Raw genomic sequence first — 22,817 nt, 5'->3', positions numbered from 1 at the left:
AAAAATGTCATGGGTAATTTGATAGGGATTGCACTGAATCTGTAGATCGCTTTGGGCTTCTGTGTCATGTTTTATGTTAACTTTTTCTTAAGTTTCACAGCACCCATCCTTTAGCTCTCACCTGCTGAGCTGGTCTCCGCAAGCCTGGCCCATGGTAAATACTCAATAAATGTTGTTAACTTTTATATATTCTGTCCTGGGCTCTATTGTATATGTAACTTTTAAAAAAATCTTAGGCTCGGAGTTCCCGTCGTGGCACAGTGGTTAATGAATCCGACTAGGAACCATGAGGTTGCGGGTTCGGTCCTTGCCCTTGCTCAGTGGGTTGACGATCCGGCGTTGCCGTGAGCTGTGGTGTAGGTTGCAGACACGGCTCGGATCCTGTGTTGCTGTGGCTCTGGTGTAGGCCAGTGGCTACAGCTCCAATTAGACCCCTAGCCTGGGAACCTCCATATGCTGTGGGAGCGGACCAAAGAAATAGCAAAAAGACACACACACACAAAAAAAAACAAAACTTAGGCTCAGATGAATATATAGAAGTCACTTTACTTCTGAAGCTGGAAGAAACAGATGTTAGATAACAAAGTTTTGTGTTAGATAACAAATTTTAGATTCAAAAAAATTTCCATAGGCTACTATGAAAAACAGTATGGAAGTTCCTTCAAAAATTAAAAATAGAGTTACTGTATAATCCAACAGTCCAACTCCTGGGCATATAGCTGGAGAAGACTTTAATTTGAAAAGATATATGCACCCTAATGTGGATTTCAGCACTATTTACAATAACCTAGACATGGAAGCAACCTAAATGTCCATTGACAGATGAATGAAGAAGATGTGATGCAAGCAACAACAACAACAACAACAAAAAGACAAAAGACAAAAAAAAAAAAAGAAGATGTGATGCATATATTCAATGAAATATTACTCAGCCATATAAAAGAATGAAACAATGCCATTTGCAGCAACATGGATGGAACTAGAGGTTATCATAATAAGTGAACTAAGTGAGAAAGAGGAAGACAGGTATTACATGATATCACTTATATGTGGAATCTAAGAAAATGATTCAAATGAGCTTATTTCCAAAACAGAAACAGACTCAAAAACATAGAAAACAAACTTAGAGTTACCAAAGAGGGAAGGGTTGCTCGGTATAAATTGAGAGTTTGGGATTAACAAACACAAACTACTATATATACTAGATAAACAAGTTCCTACTGTGTTGCACAGGGAGCTATATTCAATATCTTGTAATAACCTATAATGGAAAAAAAACCTGAAAAAAAAAGAGTTCCCGTTGAGGCTCAGTGGTTAACAAACCTGACTAGTATCCATGAGAACCTGGGTTTGATCTCTGGGGTTGTTCAGTGGGTTAAAGATCAGGTGTTGCTGTGACCTGTGGTGTAGGTTGCAGACCAGGCTCAGATCTGGCATTGTTGTGGTTGTGGCTGCGGCCAGCAGCTGCAGCTCCAATTTGACCCCTAGCCTGGGAACCTCCATATCTCCATATGCTGCAAGTATGGCTCTAAAAAGACCAAAAAAAAAAAAAAAAAAAAAAAGGAGAAGAAGAAGAAAAGAAAAGAATCTGAAAAAATGTGTATAACTGAACACCTTTCTATACACCAGAAACTAATATAACATTGTAAATGAACTATACTTCAATTATTTAAAAAAAAGATTTTAACAGGCTAAATGAAGTACTCAAAATGTGAAGATAAAAATTTCAGAAGTAAAGGTCAACATCAGCTCTATGCTTCAAAAATCATTAAAGTCCAGGATGGGGTAAAAGTGATTTAAAGCCCAGTTAATGCAAACACACACACACACACACACACACACACATACACACACACACACACACACACACCATAGAATGCTATAATTGTCTCATTTTTTTTAAAGAACAAAGGATAAGAGAGGTAATGATTTCAGTGTCATCTGTACTCTGCAGACTACATCCAGAGGATTTTTTTTTTTAATTTTTTTTTTTTGTCTTTTTGCTATTTCTTTGGGCCGCTCCCGCGGCACATGGAGGTACCCAGGCCAGGAGCTGAATCGGAGCTGTAGCCACCGGCCTACGCCAGAGCCACAGCAACGCGGGATCCGAGCCGCGTCTGCAACCCACACCACAGCTCACGGCAATGCCAGATCGTCAACCCACTGAGCAAGGGCAGGGACCAAACCCGCAACCTCATGGTTCCTAGTCGGATTCGTTAACCACTGCGCCACGACGGGAACTCCCATCCAGAGGATTTTATTCCTATCTGAGAGCTCCTTGCCTGCCTGCAAGACATCTTCAAGCAGGAGCTTGTCCAGTGGGGCTGCCCCAACAGGGAAGAACTCCACAACCCCATAGGGGCTGGCCAGTTTCAGAAAAATGGGGACTATTTAGCCCAAAGAAAGGAAGACTCGGAGGAGGCTGGAAAACCATTTTAACATATTTGAATGTCTGCCATGGAAGAGGGGTTTGATTTATCCTTTAAGGCTTCACAGATCTGATGGTTTGAGTTAACAGGGAAGCAGTTTGGGGTGGGACGTGGAGGAGAACTAATAAATAAGGGCTCTGGACTGCCCCTCGAGGTGGCAAATGCCTGTCATTGGAAGATGCCCCTACAGAGGCGGGAGGGCCGCCCACCCTGGAGGCCCTGGTCATGGAGGAAATTCCTGCACAAGGAGAAATGTCCCGCTAGGTGGCCTCTAAGGTCCCTGCTGATTCTGAGATTCTCCATTCTGGGAACAGGGTCTGGTACGCCTGGGAGAATTTTAATGAAGAAAAACACTTTATGAGTTTCTGTCTGGAGGGAAATGCACTGGGACATGTGAGAGCTGGTTTGTTGGTTTCTGGAAAGACGGCCGTGCAGGAGGCTGCTGCCTACCTTCACATCTCAGCCCCTTCTCCCGGAACTCATCTCTTTCCACATCAGGGAGAATGCCTTGGAGACAAAACCATTTTTGGAAAAAATAAAATAAAAGAGAAACAAGGCAAGTTGTGTGTGCTGTAGAAAGGGAGCGTTTGTTTTATATTCTTTTCCTTTGGTTGTGTTCTAAGTAGCTTGGCGGCAGACCTAGTGGAGATGGGGTCTATGCTCTGGAGTGTGAGTTTCTAAGTGTTATAGGCACAGATGTTTTGGAAATCTAAACAGGCTGTCTGAAGTGCTTTTTAAAGTGAAGAAGTGTTTTTAAGAATGTGGCAATCCACTTGAATTGAATATTTTAAAATATCCCATGCTTGTATAAAAGACTGTTTTAGCTCCATAGCCTGAACATCATCACTGCTTCATGGAGATGATCAGAACTTCTGTGCTGGAGTTCCCGTCATGGTGCAGTGGAACAAATCTGACTCGGATCCATGAGGATGCAGGTTCAATCCCTGGCCAATCCTAATTGCTCTGTGGGTTCAGGATCTGGCATTGCCATGAGCTATGGTGTAGGTTGCAGCCATGGCTTGGATCTGGTGTTGCTATGCCTGTGGTGTAGGTCAGTGGCTACAGCTTCTGATTCAGCCCCTAACCTGGGAACCTCCATATGCCAAGGGAGCAGCCCTAAAAAACAAAACAAAAACAAACAAACAAACAAAAAAACAGGACTTCTGTGCTGTTGCAATTTAGGGACAGAGAACTGATTCTACAGCAAAGAAGGAATGGCTCCCAGCAACCCATTCTTTTAACTTTTTTCTGCCTTCTCATTGCTGGGTGGATTTAATAAGACTATTGTATGTCTGGTCCTTCAGGAAGGGTCCAGGTCTTCAGGAAGCTTAAAGTCCAAATCGGGCAATAATTTTACCCCCTGAAGTGTTTTGAGAATAACTGTAAAGCAATTAGCAGATGAATTGTTCTGGCAATGGCCATGATGGAGGCAAGCAATGCTCACTACTGTACAGGCCAATGCAGTGCAATTTTTTTTTTTTTTTTAAAGAACAGCTTATGTTATGGCAACATCTTAGGAAACACAGTTATAGAGAGGGGTGGTTCCAGAGGCTGTCACATAAATCTCAAAGTGCCATAGCTAAGGCAACTGCTCTACTTGGCCTCCATTCTCCAGGAGGCAAATTAAAAGGGAGTATCAAGGAGGAACTTGGTATGAACTTGGCAGCAGAACGTGTGTATCTTCCATTTGGCTTTGAGCTGGGGTGGAGAGTTCAGACACCTGCATTGGGTAACCCTGGTTAATTCATTCTCTTCAGTTGAGTTGATGTATATATTGTCATTTCAAAATTCATTTTTTGAGTCTCTATCTTTTATAACCTAACATCTGCTAAGTGTGTGGTACCTGACTGCAGGAGAAAGAGCTTATTCCTGTGGAGGAGACAGATTTTTTTTTTTCTTTTTGTCTTTTTGCCATTTTCTTGAGCTGCTCCCATGGCATATGAAGGTTCCCAGGCTAGGGGTCGAATCAGAGCTGTAGCCGCCGGCCCACACCACAGCCACAGCAACACCAGATCCGAGCCACGTCTGTGACCCACACCAAAGCTCAGGGCAACGCTGGATCCCCAACCCATTGAGCAAGGCCAGGGATCGAACTCGCAACCTCACGGTTCCTAGTCAGATTTATTAACTACTGAGCCATGACTGGAACTCCAAGGAGGAGACAGATTTTTAAACAAAAATATGCTAGGTATAAAGAAATAACCAAGGCACCCTATTTTCCAGCCATAGGACAAAAGGAATTCTCTAGGACTGCTTTGCTTGTTGAGTATGGAACTTAAGAGTGTCTTTAGTTTTACGACTTCTGGTATATAGTGATTTTTTTTAAAATAGGACCCAAAAGAGGGGGAAAAATGACAGGAAGTGGTAAACACTGTTTATGAAGAATGTGTCTCTTCTTTTTCTGGTAATAATTACACATCTGAAAGGATTATGTCATTATTTGCCCAATTCCCATGAAGCTCACTAATGACAATGCTTTCAACATAGTGAAAATTATGTAAATAGTAGGGAATTGGACATAAGACTCACCCTCTTAACCCTGAAGCCTTCCTTGCTGTGTCCCTTGTTTGAAGGACAAGGGTTGCAGAAAGACGGTAGGGTTTGGATGTATAATTGTTATATTTTGTTAAAGATTGCAACATTATACAGTCATTGTCCCTCTTCTGTCAGGATTTTTCCCCTCATGACTTTCATTTCTTTAGAAAGTGTTGGGGCCATAGTCCTTAGTTTTAGGCTGAACACACATCCTTCTCTTAGAGCCTGATGGTCTGTGTTCTAGAGGATACCATCCACTTGACTGCTGACTAGCATCTTATCCAGAGTCTTTAGCAGGGAACCCAGATTATCTGGTTCTTTCCCCCTGCATGTTTTTCTTTAAGTTAATGACCTATACCTGCTACTTCAATTTCTTGGCTTCAAGGTATCTGTCTGCATAATGAGAATTGACGATCAAAGTGAGAAGAGGGTTTTGGAGTTAACGTCTTTCTCTGAGACCCTTTGAGTTTTAGTTGTCTTATTGGTAAAATAGATTTAAGGAATTTAAGGGATCTAATTTAGAAATGGCAAAGGAATGTGAAAATACACAGTGTTATTATCAAACATGCCCCTAGGATATTGTGATGGCAAGAAGTTTCTTAGGTCACATTACCTGGAAAACTTAGCATCATCTTTCACTCCTTCTCCTTCTTTATCACCTCTACCTAGTTTTCTAGCAAACCGTCCAGATTTGCCTCTGCAGCCCTTGGTATTTTCTTCCCACTGTCGCCACTCTAGTCCAGGATCTTGTCCCACCACATGTCCCATTCCATTTGCCTCTGGCCTTTGTGTAGGCAGCTGGAGCAAAGGTCCTGCCCCACTGTGCAGAAAACTACTGCACTGCTTTCTCCTGATCCCATCAATCCCTCCTCTTCTTTCTGGCCTCTGATGCCTACCATCAACCTTTCTTCCTTTTTTTTTTTTTCTTTTTAGGGCTGCACCTGTGGCATATGGAGGTTCCCAGGCTAGGGGTCTAATTGGAGCTGTAGCCGCCGGCCTATGCCACAGCCACAGCAACTCGGAATCTGAGCCAACTCTGCGACCTACACCACAGCCCACGGCAATGCTGGATCCTTAACCCACTGAGCGAGGCCAGTGATCGAGCCCACATCCTCATGGATCCCAGTCAGGTACATTAACTGCTGAGCCACAAAGGGAACTCCCCATCAACATTTCTTTAGAACCCTTCTGGCTACCCTCAGTTCTCCCAATTCATTAACATGTATTCCTTGCTCTTAAAGGGAAAGTGTATTTACCACTACAGGAATCTGACTTCAACTGTCTGCTTTTGTATTCCTTTAACCCTTTCCAAAAACACTGATTTTTTTCCCCCTTTGCCAGGCATTGTGCTCTGTGCTGATGAATCAGGTCTAGAAGATGTAGTCCTTAGTCTCAGGGCAATATTATGGGGTGTGAAAGATCTGGGTTTGAATCTTGGTTATGACATTTACCAGCTGGGTGATCTTGGAGAAGATGCATAATCTTTGAACCTCAGGTTTCTTATCTGGTGTTGTAAGGAGTAAAGGCAATAATGTGCCTGACTGATCCATTTTGTTCCCCGTCTTCTTTAAATGTTGTTGCTGTTGTGCCAGGTCAGCCAGCTCCTGGAATTCATTCATTGTGAACAGCTAATGCAGGAAAGAAGGACCTGGTGGCCCCACCTGTGATGGACAGGAGGACTGTGTTTGACAGAACAGGTGAACTACTCCCTGGTGACATCATGAAATAACAGAAGAATCTGTTGGGAAATACCAGTTCATTCTTGCATTGGTTTCTGTTGTAGCTGGTATGGTTGGAGAGGCACAGATACACTTCAGGGTGTGGCCATTCTTCTCATCACCTGAGAACTTGGGGCTACCTGTCTTCCTTTCTTCCCCTGCCATCTCCACCTATATTTACAGTGTGTTTCCCATATTTACACTTTGTACTTCTGTTTCTTCTCTGAAACAGCAGATTCTACCTGTATTACAGTATAACTCTTTTGTTTCCTAAGGTTTCATCAGCTCCTAGAAGACAGGGAATATTTTACTAGTATATATGTCTACTGCAATATTACAGAAGTAGGTGCTCCAAAAGTATGTTATGTAAACTTAGACTAAACTCTGTGATTCCTCATTGATTATCTAATCAAATTCAGTTCCAAACTCAGCCCACAGTCAAAATCCTCCTTCAACTTCACCTTCCACTGTTCTCCAGTTGCTTTAGAAAACACAGCCTCTGCATGGTCCTGGGAAAACAATGCTAATTGCTTTCTCGTGACAGAGTAGAAATGTTCACAGGCTTTGGAGACAAGGACATCTATGTTTGAAGGCCAGCTCTGTATTTATTAGAGGTGTATTTTGGGGAGAATAAACTTCAAAGTCAATCTGAGAACCAGCCTCATCATTAATACATGGATGATAAAATGTAGAACTTCTTACAGGGTTCTACAGACCTAAGAAATGACATATAAAATTTTCTTCCCTTCCCATTTTTCTCTGCTGTTCTCACCTTTCCTGGAGGTGCTATTTTTCTCTCTTTACCTCATACCTACTCACTTCCCTACTTTTTTTTTTGGTGGGGGCAAGAATAGCAACTTTATTCAGAAAGCCAGCAGGCTGAGAAGATGGTGGGCTAGTATCCCAAAGAAGCATCTTACTGGAGTTAGAATTCAGGATTCTTTTATACTGAAAGGAGAGGGGCGGTGGCTGGTTGTTGCAAACTTCTTGATTCTGGAATCCTTTGTTCTTGCAGCTTTTTCGTAGGTCGGGTCACGATGTTCCTATAAAACTCCCACAAGACAAATGTTATTTTATGTTCTGTAACTTTTCATCTCCATGTGAATGTAAAAGTGTTATACCTTTAAAGGTGAGAGCCTTGAGAATGGGTTATCCTGTACATTTCAGGCTACAGGCAACATTTATTTACAAAGGTACAAAGCTAGCATGACTAAGCACAGGCAACAGAGCACAAGGGTTAGAGCTAAAGGACTAGTCCCAGGGATTATGGAGTCAAGTTTGTTCTCTGTTACAGCCACTCCATACAATAGCACAAGCAATAAGAAGGAATAAACAGGCAACCACACAGATGAATCTCAAACATTACGCTGAACAAAAGAAGATCACCGCAAAAGTGCACGTGCTCGACGATTCTGAAACTGACAGCACTTGTGACTTGAACCTAGCCTAAACTCAGATTGGGATCCATGGTTTTTAAGTTAGAATCACTCACCCGGTGTCTGGACTTACTGAGGTTTAGGTTCTTTGTGCCTCAGCGCAGAAAGAATTCAGTGAGCGACAAAGTGGTAGGCAAGAAATAGATTTATTAAAATAGGACACTTGTGAGAGATGCAAGTGGGCAGGCAAGGAGGCTCTGCCTCACTTCCCCACTTTTAATGGTGTCTTGATGTTCTACTTCTGCCACATTTTCCCTTATTATCCAATTCATACGATTTCTCACTCTTGCATTAATTCATCATTCATTTAGCACTTTCTTCATTTAGTCCTGATTATATAGTGGCTACATTGTTGTCTAGTTGTTCATGTATTTATGATATGGTAGACTGCTATTTCTGGTTCTCCTACTGTGGGGACAGTAGGATTGCACTTCCCTACCTCTTGTGAGTCACCCCATGTGACTTGCTCTATCCGATCAGGTCAAGCAGAATTGACAAGTGTCACATGTAAAGAGAAGCTGAAAAGTTAGTGCGTAACTCTCCCTCTTCTCTTCCTACTGTTGTGGTGGCCTGTGATATTTGACAAAGTCAACTTTCTGTCAGCCTGGATCCCTGAGGATGACGTGGAGCAGAGTTCCACCTCCATGACTTACATGAGAACTTAAGCGTGATTATTTTAAGTATCTGGAAGTAGCAAAACTGACACCGGTGTCTTGTTTCCCCAGAAAGGCTAAGCATAAGGACTGAGTGTTCATTTATCCCTCTATATCTCATGGGACCTCAAGGAACATAGCACACCTACCAGGCTCCCAGTGTTTGTTAAGTGAACATATTTTAATCCAATCATAGCACCTTGGGATTGAGGATAACTGAGGTCACCTACAGTCAACATTCATTTGTATAAATTAAGTTATAGAAGTAACTTTTCTACCTGGTGTTGAGTGTGCTTAAACAATTCCAGTGACAGTAGGCTTATTCCATTCAAGGCAGATTTTGGGGAATGGGGGGAATTATGCTAGAAAGTTCAGCCTTATACTGATCTAAGATTGATCTCAGAGTTGCATCCTGTTCTTGGTCTGAACTACCTGTCAAGCTGTAAGGAAAATATTGGCCCATGAGCCCTGCTCCTCGCCGTGTTGGTCCAAAGGAGAGGGGTGGCTCTTACCTGGGAGAATTTTCGTCAGTGAATTCTATGACCCAGGCTGAATTTTCCTTCCTGTTCAAGAAAAGCCTCAAAAGCCCCCAGGTCGCTTGAAGAACAGCTTAGGAACATATCGCTGTGGCAGAGCCTTCACATGAAGGAAGATCTTTTCTTTGGCCATCCTCAAGTTGCACAACATATTGGTAGGGGTTTGAGGAAGTCAGGAGCACTCTGTGATCATGATCTGTGAGGGAAAATAGTCACTGTGTGGAATTCCACTGATTTCCCCCTCAGATATGATAAAGCAACCTCAACTGTTGGCCACAAAGTTATGCAGAGTTGCTCACCTCACCAGCGCTGACCTCAGCTGTGATGTGTCTGGCCACAGATCCTACATTTTCTCCAGGGAAAGTTCCATGATTAAAAAGCTTCAGAAGGGCCCACTGGCAAGGATGCTGCTGAATGGATCTGAGTAGAAATTTGGGGGATAGTGATTTATTTCTTTGAGTTGCATCTCCAGGCTCTGCAGCCAGTGGTGGGCTCTGCAGAGGAGCGATGCGTTACTCCCCCAAGAGCACTCACAGCCCCAGAGCTATTCCAGCCTCAGAGGAGTTTAGAAAGTTGAAAGCTCAGCAGAGGAAATAATATCACAAATGAAATGGTTTTGAACCATAACAAAATGAGTTTTCCTTGGAAACTGTTTTGTTTCTTTAAAGAAAAAACAAAACCTCTCAGACTGCAGAAAAACACGACCCAGAGACTGAGGCAATTTGGGGAGCTTACGCACTGCTTCCCGCCTTGCCCTGTGCCCTTCTCCATGTTTGTCGGGTCAGATTTGTGAGAAGCAGCTTCTTTGACAACTAGACAGTCCCCAGGAGAGCCTGTGACTTTCCAAGGCCAAGAGACTGAGTTTTCTTTAGGAGGTTAGAAAGAAGAGACTAGAACAGTGTAATAAACTCACTCAGTTCCTCCCCAAAACATCAGTTCAACCAGTCTACCTTCCAGGCACTGGAGGTGTGACGAGGAATAAGACTTAGGCCCTGTCTTCAAGGTGGGAGAAATACCCATTCAATAAATAATTATAAATTTTGAGATATGCATTACACATACATAAAAAATATAAACTGCCTAGTTTGTGTAAAGCAGCTTTCTTAGGAACAATTAACATTTGTTAAATGCCACTATGTATCAGGAATTCAGTATTTCTCACCATAACCCAATGGAGGTGGAGATGCCATTACTGTTCTCTCTTTATTGGTGAAGGAATTGAGGCTTAAAGTATCTAAGCAACATGCTCAGGCTCATACAGGACGTAAGAGGTGACACCGTGACTAGTGCCAGATATGTTTCTATTACCAATGGATTTATCCTTGGAGTTATATACACACTTTATTTTATTTACCCCTCCCCACAGACCTGGTAGGTAGAAATAAATGTCCTTGATTTACTAAATGAAGACGCAGAGACAGAGAGATTAAGTAATAATGTGCCCACAGTCTCACTCTAGTGAGTAGCAGAGCCAGGGGTTGACCCGGGTTTGTTTCCAGGAGTGAGCTCTGGAGGACGGTCCTAGGCAGCTGCTCAGGACAGTACCATACTATCAGATGTAGCAATTAAAAACCAAATAAAAACGTTTTTTGGGTGAACCTTGCCTTTCTCACCCTCCTCAGTTTTCTATCCCTGTCTTGCCCAACCTTTAACCTATTGACTCATTTAAAGAATTTATTATGGTAAAATATACGTAACATGAAATTTACCATTTAACCATTTTAAGTGAACAGTTAAGTGGCATTAAGGACATTCACATTATTGTGCAACAGAATCAACTTGCTTTTAACTTGACTGCCAAGGACCCTGGTTTCTACCTTTTTTCATATTCCTGAAAATGCAGAACTGCACTTAGCAGCTCCCTCGGTCTTCCCTGTGTAGGCAAATCATGGGAAGGATTGCACTGTGGAAGTCACTGTGAAATGCCATCCCCTGCTCAGTAGAAAGTGGGTACTGTTAAATTTCCTGTGCTCTTGGATCTCCAGCATTTTGCCTGTCTATTACATGCCGCTTCTCTCCGGAATGGACCCCCCACCATGTGGACCCACATGCCATTCAATATGTAAGACCCCTCCCTCCCTTTATGTGAAAAGATAATCATGCCAAAACTCTTTCATGGTTATAGAAGCTGGGAAAACAAAAATAATTTAAAATAACACAATATAGCATTTCTATTGTTCAAATTTCTCTGACAAAATTGCAGGTTGATAAGCCTAAGTTAATATTATCATTAAAAATTTCCTGGAGTTCCCGTCGTGGTGCAGTGGTTAACGAATCCAACTAGGAACCATGAGGTTGCGGGTTCGATCCCTGCCCTTGCTCAGTGGGTTAACAGTCCGGCGTTGCCGTGAGCTGTGGTGTAGGTCGCAGACTCGGCTCGGATCCCGAGTTGCTGTGGCTCTGGCGTCAACAGCTCCGATTCGACCCCTAGCCTGGGAACCTCCATATGCCGCAGGAGCGGCCCAACAAATGGCAAAAAAAAAAAAAAAAAAATTTCCTAAGGCCTCTTGCTGGGAAGCCATCCTATGGGCCTGTGTTTCCTGCTCACTCAGCTTCCTAGTAGTTCAGCCTAGTGTTGGGATGAAGTAGAAGGGAGAGGAGAGGTTAACTTCTGTCAGTTTTGGTGTTCCACTAGGATGCCTTTGCCAACTGGTATTTCTCTGTTGAGGTTGGAGGTTGACTTCCCAACGAGCATAATGTGTTCACATCTTTCCATTGGGCTGTATGTAACAAGGAGGGTCACGCTACAAAGACATTCTGTATCTAAGTAGAACTTCCTTTAGAACCTAGAGGTCAGAAAGGTTGGTAATGTGGAGGGAGCCTAATTTAGAGAATCTGTTCACCCAGAAAATCTTATCTAAGCACTGACTGTTGTACCAAGTTTGTCTGAGATGCTGGAGTAACTAAGATGAATCAGATGATTCCTACCCAGTAACTTATAATCCAGGTGGAGGTCTCAGTTCTTCTGTGTATGGATGACCTTGCCTTCCAGATGCAATGCAGAGAGATTCCCTACTCTCTGGTACCCCACAGCCACATTTCATAAGATGCTCTGAGCTACCTCTCCTGTGCATGGAGAAAAGCCTAGATCCTTCTGTTTCATCCACACCTTGAGGCCCACTTCCTGCTCTGTCTCTGCATTTACTTGGGACCTGATCTCCTCCTGGATCTTCTTTTCAGGCCCAGGCTTGATGCAGGCTCAGGTTCTTTATCTTGATACTCAAGCATTCTCCTGTGGTCATTGTTTCACACGCATACATCCTGAATCTTTCTGCTCTTCTCTGCCCCTGGTCATTCCTCTTTATAACCTAGCCTGCCTCCTTACCTGGATCAGCCTAGCTATTACCCACCTACCCAACCCCTTCTCCAGGGGAGAGTTAGATAGCTGCACAGCCAATTCTTGAATTACAAATTAGTTTCTGCTGCCTGGCTGAAGTCGAAACTGCTTCCTTCCTCCTATTAGTAGCTGTGTGCCCAGAGAGTACCATTGTCAGCCCATTTTAGCACAAGTCCAAGAAAAGTATCACAAAAAGAGAGGTATCCATGTCTCTATGTCTGTAGCTACCTCCTATATATCTTCTTTGATGCTTCTTCAAGAAACACAGAAGCACTTTCTTTATCTCATTTGGGTTACTTTGTGAGGCCACTGTACTCCCTATGGGTAATAAACTAAATGTAATTGGCGTATATCCCCCCACTTAACACCTACTAACACCCCACAGAACCATTGTTCTGTAGAACACACTTTCAGAAAAATGGAGCCAACTCCAGCTGTCTTTCTGTGATTGTTATCAAGGTAACGCCATATGTAAATCATCAAATGTGTATGGACCAACCAGTCATTGATGTCAAATGCGTTAAAATTCTCTTTGACTCTTCATGATTGCAAATGATCCTCCATATGACTGTCCAAGTGATCTTTCTACAGTACAAATTGGAGCTTTAGAGGCTCACCATTGCTTATGGGACAAAATCTAAATTCTGGAGAACAATGTTCAAAGCTCATCAGGAGTCACTCCTACCTGCCTTTCCAGCCTCATCTCTCTCCTGATTCCTATGCACATCTTGGACTCTGCCAAAGCCACTTTCCTATAGTTACCCACTATTTCATTCTTTCTCTGCCTGGGACTGCCTTTGTCCTTGTGGTGTGCTCCAAACCTCAGCTTAAATGCCCCTCCTGTAAAAGGTCCCCTTTGCCTCTGTAGGCAGAGCTGAGAGCATTCCCTCACATCGTGTTACCATTTATCATATTCATATCTATTCCATTACTCACTAATTGGATCATGACTGTATTTCCCACTTGACTGTGAGCCCTCAGAGAGCAAATACTCTTTTCTTAGTCATGTTTTTATCCTCAGTGTCTAGCACATGGTAGGAACTTAATATGTGTTTGTTGAAAGAATGATGACTAAATCAAAAAACAGTAAAAGTAGAGGATGTTACTGTTTGGTTAAAATTTGTAGCTAGTGTTCAATAGTCCTGGAATGAAGGAAAATGGGCTTAAAATTGCATCAACAGTTGATTTTTTACCAACAAGGAAAAGTCTTGAACAAATGAAAAGCATTCCTGAGCAATGCGATCCTTAGGGAATGGTGAAATAATTTAAAGAAAGGTTTTCAGGGAAGCACCTAGTGTTTTCTCATGAAAGACTTCGTTTCTCACCCACATCAAATCTTCACTAGGACCCATAGTTTCCCCCTCTTTACTTTCCTATGCTTTTCAGTAGGTTCAAAAATCCCCTATTAAACAAGAAAATCAGACAAAAACCCTCTACTCGTGCCCAAAGTTCTATCTCTCAGATCCATGATAGCCCCAACTGAGGTCATCATACACACATAATGTATTTTGATTTCCTCAAGGCATTGACAGCATAGCTCATGAAAGCCTTTAAGACAGGATGGAAAAGGTGGATTAAAAGTTATTTGACAATTAAGTTTCAAGAAAACTAGTTGTAGATCATCAACACTTAATCTGGAGGCAGGGCTTGATAACAAGCCAAGCAGCTCTCTTTCATAGCTTCATCTTCCTGCAAGCTCCCTCTTCTGTATTCTGTTCTAGCCATGCTGGCCTCTTTTCAACTTCCAGTACTTTCTGGGCTCTCTTCTCTACCAGACCTTTTGCATCAGGCATTGTCTCTGCCAGGAAACTCTGCTTTCAACGTCACCTGGTTGATCCCGCTCATCACTCACCTCACACGTGACTTTCTCTTCCCCGAGTCAGATCCATCTGTTGTGGTGCTCATGATCCCACATACTTCTATTTGTAACACTCATCATGGCTGCAATTTCAATAATTTGTAGGCTATCTTTCTTCGTCACTAGACTATAAAGTGATTTTTCTTTTCCCATGTCTCATATTTCTCACCAGTGTATCCCAGCTCCTATATAGCCCTTGGCTTGGATGAACAAATTTATGAATAAAAAAGTTAAACTCCAAGTTAAGCAAATACAGGACTTGGAAGTCCGGGGGAGTCTGCCTGGGGTCCAAAGTTGATAGGAGCAAGCAGATAAACAAAGTGAAGGAGTTAGTGCTTGAACAAAGTGAGTTTGCGGTGACTTCCTTGGACTAAGGTCAGATTTGTTGGTCTTTCTTTAAAAGCTCCAGGTTGGTTTGATCTTTCCTCATAGATTAGAGGATTTTTCAGTATGTTGGATTATGAAATTAAAATTAATAGAGAACCCAAGAGCAGTGATCATTCAAATTATTGAGTATGTTATTGGTCTTATGCTGTAACCTTTAGGGGGAGCTCAAGCTCCCCCCCCTGCTCACAAGGTGCCCAGAGATAGAAGGGGTGGGGATCTTGGTGGGAGAAATAATGCAGTTATAAATGGAGCTGGGCTGAGCAAGTGCTCTTGTGTTCTTTTCTTTTTCTTCCCTGCTGTATTTGCCATCACATGGACTTGTTTGAGTGGGTTCACAAAAGTCCTACCAAGGTCAGAGGTGCTCCTGTTCAAATTGCCAGGGTGGGAGACATTATAGGGATTTGGGGGTCAATGTTATAATTAGGAGAAAAGACCAAGCATTTGCCAGGTTCATTCTTGGTGTCTTTATTCCTTAGGCTCTTATTATGGTGGGAAGCAGCCGGTGGAAGGTGTAGCTAACACATCAGTGAGCCAGGCAATGTGCTAGGCTCTGAAATGTCATGATGAGTGAGACATAGTTCCTGCCCACAGAGACTTTAAGTCTCACCATTCAGTAAGCCACATGCCTGTGTTTAAGCAAAATAATCACTGGCAAAAATGGGAGATGGTGGAGTCCTGGTTTAATAATAGTAAGAAAACAACAAAACAAAACAGAAAACCAAGCAGTTATAATTTACCGTAAACTCAAAAGGAAAAAAACCTAGAGTGATGTGGCAGTTGAAAAAGTTTTTGTAATTTTAGACTCCATTAATAGAAATACACCATGTGGATCAAAGGAGTTAATAGTCCCATTGTAATTAGTGCTGGTCAGTCCACAACTAGAGTATTGTGTTTCCTTCTGGACACCACATTTAAAGAGGAACATGGACAAATTAGAGTGTGTCCAGAGAGGGCTGACCAGGATAGTAATGGGGCTGGAAACCCTGTCATACAGGGATGATTGAAGGACCTGGGAATGTTTATTCTGGGAAATAAAAGACTTAGGTAGGGCACACAGTAGCTATTTTTGAAAATTTGTCATATGGAAAAAGGCATGGGCCAATTCCATGTGTTGTTCTGGAGAACACATCCTAGGAATAATACTTGGGTAAATGGGTGAAAATGTTGGGGAAAGATTTTTAGTTCAATATGAGGAGAAACTTTCTAGCATCTAGGCTGTCCAACAGTGGACTGAGCATTCTCTTCTCTCAGCACTTCACTTTCTTGTCTTCTTTTCTGCCTCTCCTTCTCAGGGTCAGAACTGGTTTGCAGTTCTTTTCTTCTCTATCAGTCTCAAAGCTCTGATCCTTCTCAGTCACCCTAACGGAATAAATCCCTAGAATTTGCTTCTATGTGAGTGGAACTAGTTCCTGACAACTAACACTATGCTAAGCACTTCACGGAGGTGATATTGAGTTCTTAACACGAAGGTATGGGGTAGATGTAATTATCACTTGTATATAATTATCTATTTTACAGAGAAACAGAGTTTAGACAACTTGCTCAAAGTCACATACCTAATGCTATGGACTGAATGGTGTGCCCCTAAAAATTATACGTTCAAGCCCTAACCTTCAATGTGACTATAGTCAGAAATGGGCTTCCCAGGAAACGGTTAAACAAGGCCATAAGGGTGGGGCTCTGATCCCATAGGATTAGTATCCTTATGAGAAACCTTCCTCCCCCTCTACCACTCACTCCGTCTTTCTCACTATGTGAGGACACAGTAAGAAGGTAGCCATCTGCAAGCCAGTAAGAAATCCCTTGGCTGGCAGCTTGATTTTGGACTTATAAGCCTCCAGAACTGTGACAAAATACGTTTCTGTCATTTAAAGCCAGTCTATGGTATTTTGTTATGATAGCCTGAACTAACTAATACAGTCAGTGGGAGAGCCATGATTTGAACCAGGTATTCTGCTTCCATAGCCTTTTCTCCTAACCACCCTGCTATGCTTGCCTCTCCCACCAAAACATGAATTCTTAGAAAAGCAAAAGAAACCAGATAGATTAGGAATTTGGATCGATGTAGACTAATGGAGTAGGTCCCCCCTGCGCCCCCCCCCCAACCCTGGCCCGGTGAATAAGGGGCAGAAGTGTAGTGCAGAGATAAACATACAGCTTGTGTGGCTGATGCTCAGTGTGTTCTCCTGACCTATCACTATTTGCTACCTGAGTGCATAGTGTCTTTGTTAAGAGAAAACAGTACTCAGATCCACACCGTAGTCCAGATGGTCTGCACATGTCACCAGGCTGAGACCCCTCTTCATTCAGTGGCACAGTCAGGATTCTGATTTAAACATTGCCCTTCTTTTTCTGACACTTTCCCCTCATTCCACTGGGGGAGATCTGGGTATTCCATTTTCATTGCATCTTTATTGCTTTATGTAGGACAAAGCCTTTTATAATGAATAAGAAAATTGAAAAGCTTTTTCCTCCTAAAAGCCTCTCTGACTCACCAAATACACACAAACCACAACCCAATAAAGTCATGATTAAAGTCTATGTAGAATAAATCTCTCAATGAGTAGAGTTTTGAGTTCCGTTACCGCAAGTCATCCAAACCCTTTGATGTATGTTGGGCCCTCTTGCTCATAGCTCTCTGTCCTATCATCGCTTTCCCCAGCCATGAATCTTATGCCTGTGTGATTTCTCAGTGGAGAAGAAATCTTGTCTAACAGGAGGCACAGAGGGAAGGCTTCCTGGAACATGTGAAGAAAAATCAGGAAAATGACCCAAGTGAAAGGTAAATCCAGAAGAAGAAAATCAGCAGCAAATGGATAGCTTTCCCAGCTGGAATCCTTGCCTGTACTGGATCCAGAGGCTGCCGGAATAAGTGAGCAAGACCGATTTAGAGGGAGTTTGGCCCATGTTTTCATCTCCTGGCTCTTGTTCTGTATAAATCATGTTGTAACAACAACAACAACAACACCCAAAAACCAACCAACCAAACTTCGAACAATCTCTGAAACAAAATAGTTTCCAGTGATAAATTTATATTTACCACCTGAAGCTGCAAATCCGTGGAAGCAAATGCCTAGATAAAAACCAAAGGACTTCACCAAATTATCCAAATATGTGATTTCTGGCATATGCATTATACATTCATATAATTTTATTGTTTCCAGCAGCTATTATTCAGAGGGAACTAAGTGTCCATCTGTTCTGATAAACTTTAGGTAGCTTGAATTCTTCGTAATTTTTCCAGCAGAGCTTCTCTTAAGTCAATTGAAAGCCTCATTTTTTTTTTTTTCTGTGTGTCAGTGATATTTTACTCAGAAGAGTAATATCTTTACCTAATGGATAAAAGAGAGATGTAATGGCAGCAGCAATTGTTGTGGATCCAGAAAGAGAGAGAGTTAAGGAATGGAACTGGTTATTTTTAAATGACATTCTTCAAATATAACAAATTGTAAATAAACTGTATATTGCCCTTTAAGGGTAAGAGCTAGAGGTGGAAACTCCACATATGGCCATCAAGAGATCTGGCTTGAGGTTTTCAAATGCTTTAAATGACTCCTGACGTGGTTTGGCTATGAAATTCATTTACTTAAAGCTGAAGGAAGACAAACTCTGAGACTGATGGGAGCTACTTGTTTTACACATTTAAGTGTGACATTTTTCATTTTCACAGCCATTGCCAATAGTTATATCACGTGTTATGTAAACTGTCCTGGGTGCAGGAAAAACAGCTCCTCTGGGACATTTTAGGACAGTCTGCAATGTCTGACGCTGATGAGAGTGACTTTTCATCCCTCTGTTATCAAGATGAAGAAACTGAGGGTCAGAGAGGAGAGGGAGCTTGCTCAGATTTATCTTGAGAGGGAAAGGCTCACTATCAGGCCTCTGTTGTGGTGCTTTGCTTGTCACTAACACTTTTTCACAAGTAGGACCAGCCTGGTGCTGTGTGGCTAGTGCCTTTCTTTCTTTCTGTCTCAATGCCAAATACACCTTCAAGGCCTGACTCATGCAACCCTGCACCCTCCCCAGGTTTCCCTTTGGGCTGATTTTCCTCCTCCTTGAGACTTGGTTGTAGACTCCATCACATGGGGACTGCCCTTCTCTGACTTCTCCCCATCAAGGAAGGATGACTGAACTTTGTGGGACAGCAACCCAGGAGCATAAGGCAGATGTTGGATTCCCAGCGGCTGGGGGCAGAGCAAGGACTGTCATACCCAAGGCCAATTTGGACTCTAAGAACCAAAGAGATGAGTCTGGTCAAAGTTCCCAAGTGAGAACTATGGTCTAGACCAAGGGGAAGCCATATGTGATCTGTGAACTTGCTAGGTAAGAGTGTGGTCCCTGGATGTAGGTTGATACAAGCACTAGGGAAAACAGTGTGGAGGTGCCTCAGAAAACTAAAAATAGATCCAAAAATTCTACTCCTGGACATATATCCAGACAAAACTATAATTCAAAAGACACATGCACGCCCCTGTATTCACTGTAGCACTATTCACAATAGCCAAGACATGGAAACAAATGTCCCTTGACAGATGAAAGGATTAAGAAGATGAGGTACATATATAAAATGGAATACTACTCAGACATAAAAAGAACAAAATCATGCCATTCACAGCAACATGGATGCAACTAGAGATTCTCATACTAAATGAAGTAAGTCAGACACAGACAAATACCATATGGTATCACTTATATGTGGAATCTAAAATATGGCACAGTCTCACTGTGGCGCAACAGGATCAGCAGTGTCTTGGGAATTCTGGGACGCCCAGCGCAGTGGGTTAAAGATCCGGTGTTACCACAGCTGTGGCTTAGGTTGCAACTGCAGCTCGGATCTGATCCCTGGCCTGGGAAATCCATATGCCGTGGGGCGACCAAAATAGGAAAAAAAATGCCACAGATAAATCTATATACAAAACAGAAACAGACTCACAGACATAGAGAACAGACCTGTGGTTGCCAAGGGGGAGGGAGAGGGATGGACTGGGAGTTTGGGGTTAGTAGATGCAAGCTATTACATTTAGAATGGATAAGCAATGAGGTCCTACTGTATAGCAAAGGGAACTCCATCAAATCTTCTGGGATAGACTGTGATGGAAAATAATGTAAAAAAGAATGTGTGTGTGTATATATATATATATGATATGTATATATATCGTGTGTGTGTATATATATATGTATATATATATATATATATATATATATGACTGAGTCACTTTGTTGTACAACAGAAATTGGCACAGTACTTTAAATCCACTATACTCTGATAAAAAATAAAATAAAAACAGTGTGGTCCTGGAGCAGCATGGTGGACATCACCTGGGGGCTTGTTAGAAATTCAAGATCTCAGCCTCCCACGCCCTACATATTGAATTAGATCTCCAGGTGACTGAGGTGAACATGAAACTTTGAAATACACTTCCATGGAGAACCCAGGGCAGGATCAGGGTCAGGGGCACAGGGCCAAGGGCTTAGAGCTCAGTAGGGATGATAAGGGAATAGAGAAGAGATCAAGAACAAGCAAGTAGGAGTTCCCGTCGTGGCGCAGTGGTTAACGAATCCGACTAGGAACCATGAGGTTGCGGGTTCGGTCCCTGCCCTTGCTCAGTGGGTTAACGATCCGGCGTTGCCGTGAGCTGTGGCGTAGGTTGCAGACGCGGCTCGGATCCCGCGTTGCTGTGGCTCTGGCGTAGGCCGGTGGCTACAGCTCCGATTCAACCCCTAGCCTGGGAACCTCCATATGCCACGGGAGCGGCCCAAGAAATAGCAACAACAACAAAAAGACAAAAAGACAAAAAGACAAAAAAAAAGAACAAGCAAGTAGAGGCCAAGGTGAGGGGACAGGGTGATTGCCGCGGATACCGGGGGTGTTGGAGCCTGCCTCCATGTGCTGTGGGAGTGTGGTATGTAGGTATATCTAGACTAAAAGCTGAAAGACCAGAATCATCTATCCAACCTCCAAATCAGAGGTAGGGGCCTGGAGGACAAGGTGCCCCCCTTATCCTCTGTCTACTCAGGACCTCTGTGGCACCTGCATGTCATAGATGTACAGTTGGTCCCTGCTGAACTGAATAGGATCCCTCAGCCTCTCCTGTCAGTCATATAGCTTGGATTTGGAGAGTGACCACTGATTCTGCATTTCCCTCAGGAGTTTCCTGGTGAGATGAAGACAGTTTGGTATTTCCTGCAGCAGAAATCACCCTGCTGGATCAGAGAGGAACCAGCATCATGTCCCTTGAGAGTCCAGGCAGCTCCCTAGAAAACCCAGGCACCCATCTCGGTGTCAACCCATCAAGGTGCCATTTCTACAGAAAAGGAAAATGGACCTACTGAGTCTTGCTGTAATTGCTGAAAAGTTCCTGTCTAGATGCCAAGTCCAGAGCCTTGCTGTGTACTTGGGAATCGTTACTGCCAGCCTCTGCAGAACCTCAGGAATGAAGTCTGCTCGCAGCAGCCTTCTCCTGGCAAGAGTTAACGCTAGGTGCAGCTGAAAGAATGTGAAGGCTGGAGAGCCAGCTTGGGGATTGCTATTGCAATCAGAAGACGGCCCAAGTCCGAGTTCCAAAGTCCTTTGAAGGGATGCCAGCTTGGACACATGTTTCCAATTATCATATGCAATCTCGAGACAGTGTGCAAGTTGCACTTTCATTATGTCAAAGTGAAAGGAATGGCGAGAGCGAGATAAAGGAGAAGAGGCCGCCAGGCCGGAGACTGCCCTTAGCTGTGACACCAAATGTCAGCCAGGGCATCGTGCTGGCCTCCAAACCAAGTCCCTGGAGCCAGGGGTGTACAGTGCCCACTCTGAGGGCCCCTCTTTTTCCTACTTATTTTGAGAGTCAAGGGAACCCAACTGATAAGGCTGAAGGAAACCCCATATTCAGAAGCTATTGGACCAGCTTGTCAGCATTTGGTCGAATGCAAAGACTGTATGGCTTGCATGCAGGGACCTTGAGTCCACCCACAGAATTTCACACGCTTATTCTGAGTTTACCCAAGGTCTGTATTTGTAGGAGAAGCTGGTTCTTTTGCCAGTTTGCAGCTCAGAAGGAGGTGAGAGAATAGGGGTGGCTCTTCCCTCTCCCAGAGCTGGGCGTCCTCCTGTTTGGGTTTTACCTTGTTTGTAAATTTGGATGAAGTCTCCGCACAAACAATAATTTCACTCAACTTCTTTTTCCAAACGCAGTTCAGAAGCTATTTCCTTCAGGAAGTCTTCCCTGATTTATTCTTTCTACCTGATTGCTTCTTCTCACTGCGGCCTTCGTTTAGAAGGCTTATTGGCACTCATTCATCTGCTGCTCTGTTTTTAAGTCAGTGTGTGTATGCATGTGAATGTGGAATGTTCACTTCCCGGCTGCTTCTAAACTCTCAGGGGCTCTTGTGTGTGTGTGTCTGTGTGCGTGTGTGCACACATGCGCATTGTGTCTATATGTGGCATCTGTGTATATAGAGCTGTATATTTACATATGTTTTATACACAATAATTTACCATGTGCCAAGCACTGGACTAAGTGCCCTACAACTCAACAAAGTAGGTACTATTATCATCCACATTTTCCATGTAAGAAAACCGAAATGCAGAAAGAGAAGGTAATTTGTCTGATATCACTCAGCCCAGCTAGTGGTGAGGCCAGGGTTTGACAGTAGATCATGCTCTTCATCACGACACCAACCTCGGAAAACCACGAGGGTGACTCCCAGGCAGTGGCATTCAGAAGGACCTGGCCTTGGCCCTTGCCTTCAGCTTAGACTATTAACCCATTGACTGCTGACACAGGGAAGGCACAGAGGGGGTGGGGATGGTGATGATGGTGGAGAAAAAGATGGGCTCTAACTTCCGTCTTAATTGCCCTAAGACACTGGTTGAGTGCATGCCACATGCAAGATTCAGCCGAGTGCTGAGGGGACACAGAGCACTTCGTTGATTTTAA

General features: G+C 43.1%; 1 long non-coding RNA gene across 5 annotated transcripts in view; it reads left to right on the top strand.

The window, feature by feature from the left end:
- The window catches only part of LOC102166460 (uncharacterized), a 418,456-nt gene that overhangs the window by 167,872 nt on the left and 227,767 nt on the right, over positions 1–22,817 (top strand). Inside the window, exon 4 of one of the 5 annotated variants that reach the window (XR_014844456.1) lies at positions 17,552–19,212. The exons of the other annotated variants lie outside the window; for them this stretch is intronic. This is a non-coding gene — a long non-coding RNA (uncharacterized LOC102166460). The remainder of the gene's footprint in view (positions 1–17,551; positions 19,213–22,817) is intronic. 5 annotated transcript variants of the gene reach the window in all.

This window comes from Sus scrofa, chromosome 4, assembly GCF_054392235.1.
Source record: "Sus scrofa isolate SSC_HxYL_T2T_F1_AM1 chromosome 4, Sscrofa_HxYL_maternal_Yorkshire_Landrace_v2.0, whole genome shotgun sequence".
NCBI lineage: Eukaryota > Metazoa > Chordata > Mammalia > Artiodactyla > Suidae > Sus > Sus scrofa.
The sequence above is the reverse complement of the archived record's forward strand: the minus strand, read 5'-3'. Positions and strand labels throughout refer to the sequence as shown.